Source organism: Henckelia pumila, chromosome 4, assembly GCF_033568475.1.
Source record: "Henckelia pumila isolate YLH828 chromosome 4, ASM3356847v2, whole genome shotgun sequence".
Taxonomy (NCBI): Eukaryota; Viridiplantae; Streptophyta; class Magnoliopsida; order Lamiales; family Gesneriaceae; genus Henckelia; species Henckelia pumila.
In genome coordinates this window covers 30,584,806-30,602,104 of record NC_133123.1, presented here as the reverse complement: position 1 = coordinate 30,602,104, position 17,299 = coordinate 30,584,806, and positions in this window count along the sequence as shown.

Below are 17,299 nucleotides of genomic sequence, written 5' to 3'. Positions count from 1 at the left end.
GAGCGTAGTCAAAATCTGTTGGATTTGATCCATACAGATGTTTGCGGTCCATTTAAGATTGATACTAAATGTGGCAACACCTACTTCATTACCTTTACTGATGATCATTCTAGGTATGTGTATTTATATTTAATGAAATATAAGTCTGAAGCATTTGAAAAGTTCAAAGAATTCAAGGCTGAAGTAGAAAACAAACTAGGTAAAAGTATTAAGGCACTTCGATCGGATCGAGGTGGAGAATACTTAAGTACCGAGTTTTTGGACTATCTAAAAGAGAATGGGATTCTCTCTCAGTGGACTCCTCCTATGACACCTCAGCTTAATGGTGATTCGGAGCGTCGCAATCGAACTTTGTTGGACATGGTTCGATCCATGATGAGCTTCACTGAGCTCCCACCTTCGTTTTGGGGCTATGCGCTTGAAACGGAGGTATTGTTGTTAAACAACGTCCACACTAAAGCAGTAAATAAAACACCATACGAGTTATGTAATGGCAAAGCTCCTAAGTATTCGTACTTGAGGATTTGGGGATGTCCTGCTTACGTGAAGCAGACAGTGGGAGATAAGTTGGATAGTCGATCCTCCTTATGTTATTTTGTGGGGTATCCAAAGAATTCAATCGGATATTATTTCTATCATCCTAATGAAACAAAAGTGTTTGTTTCAAGGAATGCCACCTTCTTGGAGAAGGAGTTCTTATTGGATAAGAAAGGCAAGATGATGGAACTCGAAGAAATTCGAGAAGAACCCGAGATACAAAATAGCGATCCTACACCTCAAGAATCATCACAAGACACGCCTACTACTAGGAGATCCGAGAGGACTTCTAGGCCTCCTATTAGATATGGTCTTCTTCTTGAAGGGGATCAAAGTGAACCCGAAATTGGATGTGATCCAAGAAACTTCAAGGAAGCAATTTCTGATGCGGATTCAAATTTATGGCTTGAAGCTATGCAATCGGAAATAGATTCGATGCATTCTAACCAAGTTTGGTCTTTAGTAGATCCTCCCGATGGAATTGTTCCAATTGGGTGCAAATGGATCTACAAGAGAAAGCTTGGGCCTGATGGAAAGGTATTGACCTACAAGGCACGATTGGTGGCAAAAGGTTATACTCAAAGACAAGGAGTTGACTATGATGAAACCTTTTCACCAGTCGCAATGTTCAAGTCCATAAGAATTCTTATTGCCATAGCAGCATGGTATGACTATGAGATATGACAAATGGATGTAAAGACTGCATTTTTTAATGGAAACATTAAGGAAGAGATCTATATGACGCAGCCTGAGGGATACACATCCATGGGAAGCGAGCATAAGGTATGCAAGCTTCAGAGATCAATCTATGGTCTCAAACAAGCATCAAGAAGTTGGAACCAGAAATTTGATGAAACAATAAAGGATTTTGGTTTCATCAAAAACCCGGAGGAACCATGCGTGTACAAGAAAGTAGTTAAGGATGCGGTAACATTCTTAGTACTTTATGTTGATGACATTCTACTCATGGGGAATGACGTAGGGATGTTGCAGTCAACAAAGATGTGGTTATCAAGTAGATTCTCGATGAAGGATTTGGGTGAGGCCTCCTATATTCTTGGGATACAGATCTATAGAGATAGATCTAAGAGAATGATAGGACTTACTCAATCAACCTACATCGAAACCATATTGAAAAGTTTTTCAATGGATGGGTCCAAGAGAGGACATCTACCTATGTGTCATGGAGTTTCTTTATCCAAGTCTATGTGTCCCAAGACTGACGAAGAGATAGAGAAGATGACACACATACCATATGCGTCAGCCATTGGTAGTATCATGTATGGGATGATATCTACCAGACCGGATGTGGCCTATGCTCTGAGCGTCACGAGCAGATATCAAGCCAATCCCGGTCAAATGCATTGGAAAGCCGTGAAGGATATTCTTAAGTACTTGCGAAGGACTAAGAATGTGTTCATGATTTATGGAGGAAGAGAATTGAAGTTGGAAGGCTACACCGACTCTAGCTTCCAATGTGACGTGGATAACTCGAAATCAACCTCTGGATTTGTATTTGTGCTCAATGGTAGTGCTGTCTCTTGGAAGAGTTCCAAGCAAGACACCACAGCGGATTCCACCACTGAGGCAGAATACATTGCAGCATCAGCTGCTGCTAAAGAGGCGGTTTGGATAAGGAAATTCATTCAAGAGTTGGGTGTAATTCCTGAAGCTGTTGGTCCAGTCCCGGTGTACTGTGACAACACGGGTGCCGTTGCTCAGGCAAAGGAGCCAAGGTCTCATCAGAAGTCCAAACACGTACTGAGGAAATACCACATCATCCAGGAGATTGTGGAAAGAGGAGACATCAGTGTCGAGAGAGTGGCCTCTACAGACAATATCGCTGATCCGCTTACTAAGCCCTTGCCAGGACCATTGTTTGACAAACATCGCGAAGCAATGGGATTACGTAGTATGACTAGTTGGCTTTAGGGCAAGTGGGAGATTGAAAGAGTGGGTGCCCGGTTACCCAACTTGTGGCTAAGGGCTTTTATGACTCTATGTAAAACAATCTTTTGTTTAATATAATTTACACTTTTATAATGGTATTGACTTTATCTTTCTTCATATTGTTATATTATGATATAATATTGTTGTTTTGATAAAGACCTTGAATATACTATAGTGTATGTACGATGTGGTAGCACATGAGGATGGCTATCATGAAACACATCTTATAGTCACTGTATATTCTAAACTGTTCCTAGTCAATTGAGACGTCCGAAAAAAAAGGGATAAGGATCGCTCGAGATTGAGACTAGCATTTGCGATGCCGAGTACCACGTTTCATTGGTATGGAACATAGAGATGTTCAAAGCATGCAAATGGATATTTATATGATGAATGATCGAACTACCCTATTCGGACTTTCCAAGTGGTTATCACTTATCGAGTGGATAAAGTCCGCGATTTTGGTTGTACACCATTAGTCCTTATTACTTGAAACATCATTGAGACTCTATATTCTAGTACTGTACTTTGACTCGTTTACCGACTCTATTGGGGTCATCATGTGTCGGGATTGGGTACAGTTACGACACATATAGGAGTCGATGCTTTGTTGTCAAGGATTCACCACATACTTGCGAGTGTGGATATCCTATGCGATCTGAGGAGATATTAGTGTGACGAATCTCTGGCCAGAGTACATGATGTGTTTTAGGTTAATGGGTTATCCTAGTAACACATGCGATGTCACTATTTGATCTCCAAGATGTAATGCATAGTTATCGAATCTCGAACGACTCTCAATATACCAATGGTTGTTGATTCGATCGGGATATATGGATGAAGGGACCGTACTGTACGCTAACCAAAATCTACTGGTTCTTGCAGGCACTATCAGTAATACCTAGGGAATCATGGGGCGATGTTGCTAGGCGCTCTTACCATGATTCGATGGGTAAGTCGGAAATTGTTGTTCCGAGTCATAAGAATTTGTGAGCCCACGGCTAGCTGTATTCCTGAACCATTGAGGGTTACACAAGTAATGGATTACTAAAACCCCGTAGAGATAGTTAAATTTAAAGAGTTAAATTTAATGAAAGAGAAGTTGGACTTCTTAACTAAAGGGAGTGAGATTTTCTAAAATGACATAGGGATGGGCATTTTTGGAAATCACTGAATTCGGATTCAGAAAACTTATCTTGACTTTAAAAGATGCAGAAATGGTTTCTGTGCACATTGGTAAAATCAGTTTATCAATCGGAGTCACAATGAATTTTATATTAATTTTTAGAACAACGGGCTTGGCTTGTTGAGCTTAAGTTATGGATTGTGGGCTTTAAGGAGTTAGAGTCCTAACACAATTATAACTTAACCTAGTCTAGAAATTATCTATAAATACATGTAGTGAGTTCAAAAATTACGGGTGATTCAGTCTTCAAATTTTCGAACACTGCATAATTATTTCAAGAGGATTTTCGAAAATTCCTCTGTCCCTTTCGGAGAAAATTCGGCTTGTGATTTTTATGAAAAATTACAATCTGAATTAACAGATCATATCTGTTTATTCTCTACGCAAACTTCTGATTGATTTCTAGTGCAGTCAATCAGAGGGTTTTGTTTTCTATTCGTGGACCTGATTGAAGAAACGTTCGTTCATCAGTTCCGGGGATATACAACAAGAGCAGATTAAATTCTGTTGGTGTCCATAATCTCGCTTCGAGATTTTAAGGTAAAATATTTAATTGTGATTATTTATTTTACTTACACAATTTAATCATAAAAGTTTTGATACCCAGATATGGAATCGTTTCATATTAATAAAATAAATTTTTAAACTTCCGCTGCACCGGGTATCAATTCTAATTGATCTGAACACAGTTTTCCAACATAAGCGTGCCATGCGATCATAAGAATACTCTCGGTTGTAAGGAATAAAGTGTGCTGATTTCGTCAAACGGTCAACAACGACCCAGATAGCATCACACTGACGTGAAGTCATAGGTAAGTGGGTAACAAAATCCATAGTCACGTGCTCCCACTTCCATTCGGGAATCTCAAGATTCTGCAATAATTCACCTGGTCGTCGATGTTCAGCCTTGACCTGTTGACAAACCAAACATCTTGAAACAAATTAATACACACTCCTCTTCATTCCTTTCCACCAGAATCTAGTTCGCAAGTCCTTATACATTTTCATGCTTCCAGGATGAACTGATAATCAACTCATGTGAGCTTGAGATAGAATATCGTTCCTGAGCTCCGCAACATTAGGTACAACCACTCGATTAGATAAGCACAATAAACCATCTGCCTGAAAATGAAATCCAGATGTATTAACTCCATTGGCTAAGCGTGCCAAACGTTGAGTCTTAACATCAGATATCTGAGCATCTCTGATCCGAGAATACAATGCTGGCTCAGACAAAATAGTATACAACTGAATCCCATTTCTCCCTTTCTTGTGCTTGAGCGTAAAACTCAATGAACATCACTCTTGAATCATATGAGATACTTCACTAGTCTGAAGTGCAGAAAGTCTCACCTGCCGACTCAAGGCATCAGCAGTAAGATTAACAGAACCTGGATGATATTTGATTTCACAATCATAATCCTTCAAAAGATCCATCCAGCGTCTCTGTCGCATATTCAACTCCGCTTGAGTGAAGAAATACTTCAAACTCTTGTGATCCGTGAATATCTCAAATTTCTCGCCATAAAGATAATGCCTCCAGATCTTGAGTGCAAATACAATGGCGGCTAACTCGAGATCATGTACTGGATAATTACTCTCATGCGTCTTCAACTGTCGAGAAGCATAGGCAATAACATGTCCATGCTGTGTCAGAACACATCCTAACCCCTGACCAGAGGCATCAGTATAGACAACAAAACCTCCTGATCCAGAAGGTAGAGCTAGCACAGGTGCAGTAGTAAGACGTCCACGCAGCTCGTGAAATGACTCCTCACAATCCGAGGACCATATGAAGGCAACATCTTTTCGTGTAAGCTGTGTCAAAGGTCTGGCCAACTGTGCAAAATTCTCGATGAACCGACGGTAATATCCAGCTAGACCCAAGAAACTACGAATCTCACCAACCATCGTCGGACGAGACCAGTTTAGCACTGCCTCTATCTTACTAGGATCAACAGATATCTCTTCATTAGAAATCACATAACCGAGAAACACTATCCGATCAAGCCAGAATTCGCACTTGCTCAATTTCGCATATAGCTGCTTATCTCGTAACGTCTGTAAAACAATTCTCAAATACTGTGCATGCTCATTCTTGTCATGAGAACAGACAAGAATATCATCAATGAAGATGATGACAAATCTATCCAGATATTCTTGAAATACCTGATTCATCAGATTCATAAAGACTGCCGGTGCATTCGTCAAACCGAATGGCATCACCAGAAATTCATAATGTCCGTATCTGGTCCTAAAAGCAGTCGTAGATATATCTGAGTCTCGTACCCGCATCTGGTGGTATCCAGATCTCAAGTCTATCTTGGAGTAAACAGAAGTACCCTGTAGTTGATCGAATAGATCATCAACCCGCGACAAAGGATACTTATTCTTGATGGTGACACGATTCAACTGCCTGTAATCAATACACAATCGCATCGATCCATCTTTTTTTTTTTGACGAACAAAACAGGTGCTCCCCACGGAGAAAAACTCGGACGAATATATCCCTTATCAAGTAGATCCTGTAACTGCTGTTTCAATTCCCTCATCTCTGATGGTGCTAGACGATAAGGCGCTCGAGATATAGGAGTAGTTCCTGGTACTAAATCAATACCAAATTCAACCTCTCGCACCGGAGGAAAACCAGGAATCTCATCACGGAATACATCAGGAAACTCACTATCTACCGGTAACTGATCAATACCCGTACTACTCATGGACATATCAACTGTATAGATAACGTAACCCTTCCCACCTGACTCCAAGACATGACATGCCTTCAGAGCCGAAACAAGTGGCATCGGAGGTCGCGCACCCTCACCATAAAAATACCAGCTATCAACTTCAGCAGGATGAAACTGTACCAGACGCTGATAACAATCCACAGTAGCGTGATACAAAGTCAGTATATCTATTCCCAAAATACAGTCAAAATCTGTCATCGCTAACATCATCAAATTAGCCGATAACGTATTACCCTCAAACTCTAGAAGGCAACCCATCACTAGACACTTAGTTACTATCTCCTGCTTCAGCGGAGTAGATACAACTAAATCCATATCTAATGATACATAAGGTAATCTATGTCTCTTAACAAAGCGACTAGAAATAAAAGAATGTGATGCTCCAGTATCAATTAAAACAAGTGCAGGAATACCACATAACAAAAAGGTACCTGCCAACATGCGATTGCTTCCCTCAGTAGCCTGTTCTTGAGACAGGGCAAATACCTGCCCTTGAGTCTGGGGACGGTAACCAGAAGAACTCTGTGGTGCTGGCTGCTGTCGTGGAAAAGTAGAAGCCTGAGATCCAACCTGTGATCCCGATCCACTAGCAGAACCCATGCGCTGAGGACAATCTCTCCGCAGATGTCCCTGCTGACCGCAAATATAACAAGCACCAGTAGCTCTCCGACATGAAGCTGCAGGATGCTTCCCTCCACAGTGACTACAAAACTCCTCCTTCTTCTTCTTTTTACCAAAACGGAACATACCTCGTGAACCACGAGATCCAGATGAAGTAGTAGGAGTAGAAGAAGACGTAGGTCCAGATTGCACAACAGATTGAGCTCGAGGCTCAAAAGATCCACTAGGCTGTGCTAGCATCATCAACTGTGCCCGCCTGTTGCTGGTCTCCACAAGACGGCAACGGTTCACCAAAGTCTCATAAGATACTGGGTCATCACAGACAACAACCTGTGAGTAGATATCTTGGTTCAGGCCTTGTAGAAAGAGATCATACTTCGATGCATCACTCTCATTAATATGAGGACTGAAAGGTAGCAGATCAAGAAATCGTTGCTGATATTGATCAATAGTCATTGATCCTTGCCTCAGAGTAAGCAACTCCATCGATCGTGCTTGGCGAACAGCTGGAGGAAAATACAGTTTCTGGAACTACTCACAGAAATCTCCCCAAGTCACCTGTCCTCTTTCAGTACATGCCTGAGCAGCTTTGGCATCCCACCAAAAATGTGCTCGATCCTCTAGAACAAATTCTAGAACTTCCAATTTCTGATCCTCAGTACAATCGAAAGCACGAAAAGTACTCTCGAGTTTAGACATCCAACTTCTTGCTTGTTCAGGATTCTCGCCTCCCACCAAAGGTTTCGGTCCTACTTACATGAATTTATTGATAGAGTAGCGACGTCTACCCTCATGATGACGATGTTGATCATCATGATGGCGGTGATGACGATGATGATGACCACTTCCCTGGCCAACACTACCGTGACTCTCGTCAGCCATATCCTGAAAAGAATTGCACATTAAAATCCCAAATGCGCAAGAATTACTCAAAACTAATTCTAAATCCCAAGTACTAATCCCAAAATCTAAGCATGCTCTGATACCAAAAATGTTGTGACCCTTCATGGAATCACCTACTAACTGGCAACTAATAGCATGCATTAAACTTAATACAGCAAAATACTTAACAAAGTAAAAACGTGCGGAAACTTAACCATAATTTACATATCAGCTTAGTAACATAATCCAGGCTTAAATCTGTAGTGATACAACCATATCGAAAACTTAAAAGTAAACATTATACAGCTATATCGAATCCTGCTGTATAATAAACTCCTCAAGGCTCCTGCTCTCTAGTCCTGCCTTGAACTACCAGCTCCGTCCATCCTGCGACCTGCCCCATGAAATAGGGTGTCCAAGATAACAACTAGGACATGAGCGCTAACGCCCAGTACATAAACATAAGTAAACATATGTATATAATGCATGCAACATGATGACTGGTAAAGGGTCATCTGAAAAGTCATGCTCAGTACCGACGCCACATTAGTGCTGCCACCGCACGGATCAACCTCTGGGTGCAACCACACTCGTCTAGTACACCAAAGTAGACAGACATAAATGCCCCCGCCTTCGCGGTACTCTTAGTGACAGACTATCGAGTATAGAGCTGAGCGACTCTATAGTCAGGTATAACAAGGTATAGGCTCAACGTGTATATGCACATGACATATGAATAAAGAAAGCGGTAAATCATATATCATGCCATATAATAATGCCAAATAAATGCAACATATAAACATGTATACTCGCTGGCAATCTCAGTCAATGTGTACGTACCTCTAGGCTAGTTCAAGTATAGTAGGATCCTAGGTTTCAAGCCTATATTCAAAAGTTCACCGTATCACTACATAAATTCTATAAGCCTTAACTAAGCTAATAAGTACTCCCAAAACTTAAATAGATTCCCGAACCATACCTTCGTCCGTAGATAGCCCTTTGGAGTCGCTAGTCCCGGATGACTATAACCACTCCTTGGTTATTCAGAACCTTTATTATAACTGATAGGGCCCTCAAGTGTATATCTCACACTATATAACTGAGGAAGGAACCTCGGGAATTCGTATTCCAAAATGAAATCGAATGAGCCCTATTTATAGGAAAAATTTCGAACGAGTTCGGGCCCTCCGAACCTGAGTTCGGATCGTCCGAACCAACTCACTGTCTGCATGCGAGACACGTCGAGTTCGGATCGTCCGATCTCTACTTCGGGTCGTCCGAAGTGCTCTAAGTCCGACACTTGTCAAAATTCATTGCTGAGTAATCCTGCCTTCTTGGCACAAACAAGTTCGGGCCGTCCAAACTTGAGTTCGGATTGTTCGAACCAGCCTTAACTCCGAAGTCAACAAGCTCACCTTCGGAGCCCCCGGTGGTCAAGTTCAGGTCGTCCGAAGTCCTCTTCGGATCGTCCGAACTGGCTCAGACAATGAAATTTCATTTCTTGCTTCTGAAGTCCGATTAAATCCCGGAATTGGTTAATTACCAACCCTTAATCATGTTTAACATATTATTATCTTAAAATGAGGTCTGGGTTACTACACAACCCTTATTTCATGAGATATCTTATCCTTAATTAAATAACATATAATATATCCTGAACAATATTTATGGAAAAAATTCCACATAAATCATAATCTACCTCACTTTAATTCCTTTGTTTCTATCCCAATTTCTCACTCTCTCTTTAACCCATTTTATGAATTTATCTATTTTAAAACAATACATATTTTTATATTCAATAATTTTGATACGTGAAAATGGCTCACATTTGAATGAACAATAATTTACAATATTAAAAAAATAATCCAATTCAAATTATATGAATACAAATTAAAAAATAAGATTATTTAACATAGTTGAATGGTAAAACTGTAATTCATCCATCAATCATTATTTCAATCCCAAAATTAACAACTCAAAGTAAACATGTTATTGTTTATCCATCATTATTACACATTCTTTAAAATCATTTTAATAGTTCTAATATGATTTATCCACATGTAATCTCGTCTCACTAAGTAAACACAACCTAAAGGTAGGATCTCATTAACTGGGAAAAAATAAACAGATACAAGTTTTTTTTATTTATCAATTTTCCAAAAAAGACCACTTAATTATCCATTTTTTTAAAAAAATTAATATAATGTCAAAAAAAAATTATCGCTATTAATTATCAATGGCCAATATAAATCACGTTGTTAATTTGTGTAATTGTGTTGACCTTCTATTCCTATTGCAATCGTTTTAGACATCGTCACTCTAACCTGTGAACCGTGGAGTAGAAGGATTATTCAACTGTACATTTGGAGTATTTATCTCTTCATGATGTGGTTAAATTACGAGTATTGGATCGTCAACGCATATGTCAATTTTCATAAAAACATAAAGGTCTCACGTGATCTAATGGTATTGAAATATGGAGAAAAATACTTTCAATATAGCATAGACTAATTCGGAATAGAATTATCACATTAAAAGATATTGATGGTATAACTGGTTTTTTGTTGGTAGTAATTATTAGAGTTCATTTATTTTTTATATATAAAACTATGAATAATTATATTAAAATATATTTGTGATTATTTTGTTATAATTAATAATTTATTTGGATAGATTATAATTCTTATAAATATAATGATGTGATTATATCTTACTATATTATAGTAAATAGTCTTTAATTAATCAAATTTTAATTAATTGATAAATTTTGAGATGAAATTATAATTATATCCTAAATTAACTAATAATTAATTTGGCTTGTCTTTTTCAATAAATTTTCGAGGTTATTTTAGCTATCTTCTATGTTAGTCGAGTTGGGTAGGTAATTCCTCTGTATTTATTTCATATGTCATTTACTTGTTTGTCCTCTATTTTTCTTATGTGTTGTGTATGTTTTGTTCGATGTAAGGTCATTCAAAGTCATTTTGTTCAAGTGTTTTGACTAAGATCGTTAATTATTATTATTTTTATTTTTTGATATAAGGAAAAGGGACATCTAAATATAACTATTATTAATTTACGTGTTTTCTTCTATGTCTATCCATATCAGCTTTGTCTTCCTCTAAAATCTTCATAAGCTTTCTTGGGGCTCTCAGTACAGTGAACACTCCACTTGCATACTTGAGAATTTCTGTGGCCATAAAATCTGATGCCCGATTTTGTTCATTATATATATGTTTGATGTTTACTTCACAATCTCTGGCAATGATGGTTCTGTAGTTGGAAACTAGATTAGCCAACAATGCAGATGGTAATTTGTGGGGCCTCGGGTTGCTAATCTCAAATCTTAAGGGCAATTAATGAATAAGCAATCACCAAGCATCCGAAGCTGTAACAAACAAAATTTTTTTTTTTTTTAAAATAGGCTGCGCTCGAGCGACTGAAAAGCGCCGCTCGGGCGCGCCCTGCCCATTTCGAAGCAGAACTTTCTGCCCCGGGCTGCGCTCGGGCTGCTGTTTTCTGCAGCTCGAGCACGGCCCTGGGCAGATTCTTGCCCACATTTGACAGCTCCAAAACTTGGTAATTGACAGCTCCAAAACTTGTTTCCTTTAATGTAAACACAAATTTATACATCTAACAAAGTCTCAAGCAAGTATACATGCATTTTATTACATCAACCAAGTCGCTAAAGAAACGATAACGATAACGACACAAACTATCTCAAGTTTTATACATGTATTCCAAAACCAACAAGTTCTAAAGTTCCTTGCTTCTAACATTCAAAACATCATCTACAACCCGAGTCCTCACGTGCTAGACTCTCTCCCATCTATCAATGACGTCGATGATCAGCTCCTGCCCTCTCTGTTGTCATGCACACATACAAAACAAGACAACAGTCGGATAAACTCCGGTAAGATACAAATCTCAGTATAACCAACATATCGAAAGCGTTAAATAAATCATATTAACTCTATTTAAAACTCGACTCAACAAATAGAGTACTCAAACGCTTTAAATACGAATTGATTCATATAACTTCGAAGCCATCAAGATTCATAAATGATCTTGACATGGATATCCATCTAACGAATTCGTAAACGACTCGCAAATAAGGTTAACCGCAACCTTGGCTTAGAATCAATTCGATATAACATCATATCAACTCAAATTTAAAGATCCACTACCTGAGATGTATCGACAATACCACAATCAAATCAAAACATAAACAAGTATGTGATTTTTGCGGGCCAACTCAAAGATAATCGTTCTTGAGTTTCAAAGTCCCTATTTCGCGATGTCGTCATTATACCTTCGTTTATCGAGGTTCTGAACTCTTCAAATCTATCAAACTTCATACCAATCTATCATTTCAGAAACGAGTCAAAACCATCAAGAATTCATCAATCAATCGCATTTCAAACCTCAACTCTTTCTTCGTTCGTTCAAGTCGACGTCTCGTGTTGTTGGCCTTCCAAACTTGACTGAAACTGAACAATAAAAATACTATAACATTGATAACATCTCAATAACAACTTCAACTCAGAATTCGGCTATCAAAACAGTTCCAAAACTCGATTAAACGACGTAGCGATTCCAAATCGGTAACCGACGTAATCCCGACTTCGAAATCATTTCTCTTTTCAATATCATTCAAACTTATAGATATATTTCACAAACCAGCTGATATAACTCATTCAAATCTTCATTGAAATAGCTATAATCTACAATCATAAGCTGGAGATCATATTTGGACACAATAACATAAGCTCATCAATTTCGGTGTTGCATATTCAAACGATAGAACACCAAGCACAATTCCAAAATTTCAGAATCTGATCTTTGCCACATATCAATTTCGAAATCCATAAAACATAACATAAAACTTACACGAGATCTAAGCCCTCGTCGTAAGGATTCCAGAACACTTTTCGGAATCGAAATCGGACAACCGGAACAAAAGTTATGGCAATTCGAAAATCAAACTTTCTAAAGAAAAGAGGAAGAAAGATGGGCTCTGCTTCAAAAACTTTTGAATTCTCAATATCATGCACGTGTACATGCTGAATCAACAAAAAAAATCTGATAACTTTCAATAGAAATTGCAATTTAGTCCCTAGATTCTTCAATAATTGCAATTTGGTCCTCGGCCCTTATTTTAATTCAATTTCAATCCTAAATAATTTAAGAATATTAGAATTTAAATCAAAACTCTAAATATTCCCAAATTAAATATACTCGGATTAAAATTAAATAAATTCGGATTAATTTCTAATTAATCCCGGGCCTTACATTTCTCCCCCACTAAGACATGAGTTCGTCCTCGAATTCATAAACAGTATAGATATGCAGTTCGCATGCTCATAAGAATAAAAATAACTGAAAACTGAATAAGAACTAACATCAATGAAATAAGTAAGGAAATCGTTGCTTCATATCTTCTTCGACTTCCCAAGTCGCTTCTTCAACTCCGTGTCGACTCCATTGAATCCTCACCAATGGAATGGTTTTCGTTCGGAGTTGCTTCGTCTTTCTATCAAGAATCTGAATAGGTTGCTCGAAATAACTAAGAGTGTCATCCAATTCAGCTTCATCGGAGTGAATCACATGAGATGCATCAGATATGTACTTTCTCAACATCGATACATGAAAGACATCATGTATTCCAGATAAAGATATAAGAAGAGCGAGTCGATAAGCTAGATTGTCTATCTTCTCGAGAATCTCATACGGCTCAATATACCTCGGAGATAATTTCCCTCGTTTACCAAATCGAACGGTGCCTCTGAACGGTGAAATCTTCAGAAACACTCTATCTCCCTGATCAAAAGATAACGGCCGTCGTCGTACATTTTCATATCTGGTCTGTCTGTGATGTGCTGTTCTCATTCTCTGCTATATCAGTTTCATCTTCTCAGTCATCTGTCTGATCATATCAGGTCCTAACTCAGGTACCTCAGAAATATCATCCCAATACAGCGGCGATCGACACTTTTTCCCATATAATGCTTCGAATGGTGCCATCTCTATACTCGTCTGATAACTGTTGTTATAAGAAATTTCCACGAGTGGTATAGAATTTTGCCATGTAACACCAAAATCAAGTACTACAGCTCTAAGCATATCCTCAAGCGTCTGAATTGTTCGTTCAGATTGACCGTCGGTTTGAGGATGGTAAGCAGTACTCAAATGTAAATGTGTACCTAGAGCTTCCTGTAGACTATGCCAAAAGTGCGAAGTAAACCTCGGATCTCGGTCAGATACAATCGACTTTGGTACACCATGAAGTCTTACCAATTCTCGAATATAAAGATCCGCCATTTGATCATGACGATAAGTCATTCGATAAGGAATAAAGCACGCAGATTTCGTCAACCTGTCGATGATCACCCAAACAGCATCGCATCCTCGAGATGATCGCGGTAACTTCGTTACAAAGTCCATGGAAATGTGATCTCATTTCCATTCAGGAATTGATAAACTCTGTAATAAGCCACCCGGTTTCTTTCTTTCAGCTTTCACCTGTTGGCAATTCAAACATTTAGATACAAATTCAGTCACATCAGACTTCATTTGCTTCCACCAGTACTGACTCTTCAAGTCGTTGTACATCTTTCTGCCTCCAGGGTGAACACTAAAGCAACTACAATGGGCTTCTTTCAGAATATTCTGTCTCAAGTCTGCAATATTGGGAACAACTATTCGGTTATTCACATACAAGATATCATCGTCACTAACTTTGTATTCAGACTGATGTCCTGATCTGATCATTTCAATCGATTTCTGTACATTCTGATCAGCTTTCTGTGCTTCTTTGATACGAATCAACAACTCTGGCTCAGCACTGATTGCATAAACTCTCATAGGCCTTCTATCTGTCTCAAATACATATCCAGAAACACAACAATTCTCAATCAAATTAGATACACCTATAGTAGATAAAGATAGAGCACATACTTTTCTACTCAGGGCATCTGCTGCTGCGTTAGATTTTCCCGGATAGTATTTGATTTCACAATCAAAATCCTTCAATAAATCAAGCCATCGTCGTTGTCTCATGTTCAATTCAGATTGTGAGAATAGATACTTCAGACTTTTATGATCAGAAAAGATTGCAAACTTCTCGCCGTATAAATAATGTCTCAAAATCTTCAATGCAAAAACGATAGCAGCCAATTCAAGATCATGAATCGGATACCTAATCTCATGTGGTTTTAGTTGTCGAGAAGCATAAGCAACAACATGTCCTTTCTACATTAAAATACATCCCAAACCCTGGTGAGAAGCATCACAATAAACAACAAAATCACCAGTACCTTTAGGGATTGTCAACACCGGCGCAGTAGTCAATCTCTTTTTCAGTTCAACAAAACTCCTTTCACATGCCTCAGACCAAATAAATGGTGCATTTTTCTGTGTAAGCTGTGTAATAGGCTTCGCTATAGATGAAAAATCTCGAATGAATCGACGATAATAACCAGCTAAGCCCATAAAACTTCGAATTTTTGGCACAGATGTCGGTCTTTGACAACTGATCACAGCTTCTACTTTGCTTGGATCCACTGATATACCATCTCCTGATATTATATGGCCAAGAAACACGACTCGCTGCAACCAAAACTCACATTTGGATAACTTGGCATATAATTTTTCTTCCCGTAACGTTCTCAATACAATTCGGAGATGATCAGCATGTTCACACATATTCTTAGAATAAATCAAGATATCATCGATAAATATGATCATGAAATCATCTAGATATCTTTGAAATACCCTATTCATCAATCCCATAAAAACTGCTGGTGCATTCGTTAGACCAAAAGGCATGACTATGAATTCATAATGGCCATACCTGGTTCTAAATGCAGTCTTAGGAATATCTTCGTCTCTAACCCTCAGTTGATGATATCCGGATCGCAAATCAATCTTCGAATATACTGACGATCCCTGCAATTGATCAAATAAATCATCGATACGAGGTAAAGGATAGCGATTCTTTACCGTTGCTTTGTTCAATGGCCGGTAGTCAATACATAGTCTCATCGATCCGTCCTTCTTTCTAGCAAACAATACCGGAGCACCCCAAGGAGAGACGCTCGGTCTGATATAACCCTTGGCCAATAAATCTTCAAGTTGGTCTTTCAGTTCTTTCAATTCAATCGGTGCCATACAGTAAGGTGCTTTTGATATCGGCTGTGTACCTGGCATCAATTCAATACCGAAATCTACCTCTCTGTATGGTGGCAGTCCTGGAATCTCGTCAGGGAATACATCTGCAAACTCACTCACCACCGGTATATCAGTCAGTGTCGGACTAGTCTTCAATACATCAACAGCATAGATCAGAAATCCCTCTGCTCCTTTCTGTAACAACTCAGTCATAGCAAGAACAGATATCAATGGAATTTTAGATCTTGATCCCTTACCATAAAATTTCCATTCATCAGCCATATCAGGTCTGAACTTCACAATCTTCTGAAAACAGTCTACTGTAGCTCTGTACTTGGTTAGCATATCAATACCGATTATGCAATCAAAATCAGACAAACCGAGTACAATACAATCAAGCTCAATCTCATGCCCCTCACACTGTAATATACAATTTCGTACAGACTTCACTGATACAATACCTCGACCCAGAGGTGATGAAATAGATACAACAGTAGCTAAGGGCTCAACAGGTAATGAATGCAATGCAACAAACTGCTCAGATATAAAAGTACGCGATGCACCAGTATCAAATAAGACATAAGCAGGATAACCATAAAGAGAACAGTTACCTGCAATCACATCATCTGGTGCCGCTTGTGCTTGCTCCTCAGTCAATGCAAACACCCTTGCTTGTTGCCTTGGAGGTTGATTCACCGTCTGACCTCCTCCTCTACTCGGTGCTGCAGGCTGTGGTTGAAAAGAGTGAACTGAAGATGTAGATTGACCCACCGGTCTCGATGCTCCTGCACCCTGTGCACCTTCAGATCCTCGTTGTGGACACACTCTTGCAAAGTGTCTCATCTTGTTGCAAATGTGGCAGCTTCCAAACACACCTCGGCATTGTTCATCAATATGGCGACCTCCACATTTGGTGCAATATACATCAGACTTCTGTCCAGCTCTAGACTGTCGGGATCCACTAGAACTAGAAGAGCTACCACCACCTGATCTCTTGAACTGTTTGCTCTTACCCTTAAAGAAATTTTTCTTTCCACTGCTGCTACCTCCAGCTTCAAATCGAGGTGGCTGTGGAATCTGTGGCTGTTCTTGTGGTTGTCTCACTGGCTGTGGCACAAACTGTGCTTCTCGTTGTTTTAGTATCCCTGCTTCAGCACCCTTTGCTCGATTCAGAGCATCAGCAAAGGTATTCGGTCTTCCCGAATTG